Source organism: Cervus canadensis, chromosome 5, assembly GCF_019320065.1.
Source record: "Cervus canadensis isolate Bull #8, Minnesota chromosome 5, ASM1932006v1, whole genome shotgun sequence".
NCBI lineage: Eukaryota > Metazoa > Chordata > Mammalia > Artiodactyla > Cervidae > Cervus > Cervus canadensis.
This window is the reverse complement of record NC_057390.1, coordinates 101,260,194-101,260,911: the sequence shown is the minus strand read 5'-3', so window position 1 is coordinate 101,260,911 and position 718 is coordinate 101,260,194.

Here is a 718-nt window from a genome sequence, read left to right as displayed (position 1 = left end):
GCCTCCCCCGACTCGCGTAGGCCTGTCAACAGCTGGCTCCGGTTGTTAGCTGGAGAAATCCAGTGCTTCTGCAAAAACCAGAAGCTTCTTGATTTCCCGATTCCGTGCCCTGTAGCTTTGAGGGAGACTCAGGAAGCTGGGCCACGGAGCTGTGAGGCCTTCCTGCCGAGACGCGCCTGCCTGCTGCAGGGGGGACTGCGTTTCCTGTCGGGTCGATGAAGCAGCCGGGAGAGCCGCCTGTCTGTCCCCCGCCGCCGGTCGCCGCGGGGCTCCGCCTGGGCCGGGCTGGGGGCCGGGACGTGCCTGTGAAACCCAGGTCTCCCTGGGGCGACTCGGGCAGAGCTTCCACTTCCGGACCTGTTTCCCAGGGGAGTGCCCGCTTCCTGTGCGTCAGCACGGTTTGGGCTGAGGCCCCTCCGGTCCCGCGACCCTGAGGGCAGCGCGGCCCCTGCCTGCCCCCACCCCCCAGGGCTGACTGCCTCAGGCGCTGGACGCCCAAGCAGTGGGCCCAGGCGTCTCTGCTGCCGATGCCACCAGCTTCTCCCTCCCCTCCTCTGCCCGAGTCTGTCGTCCTCGTTTGATGTTTCGGATTCCGCCTCGGATTCTGTCATCCTTTCTGCTGTCTGATTTTCACTGTCTCCCCTTGACCAGCGTGTTCTTCATTTCCAAAGAGACGCGGGGCTGTGTCTTGATACCCGCCGGCCCGTCTTCCTGGCCG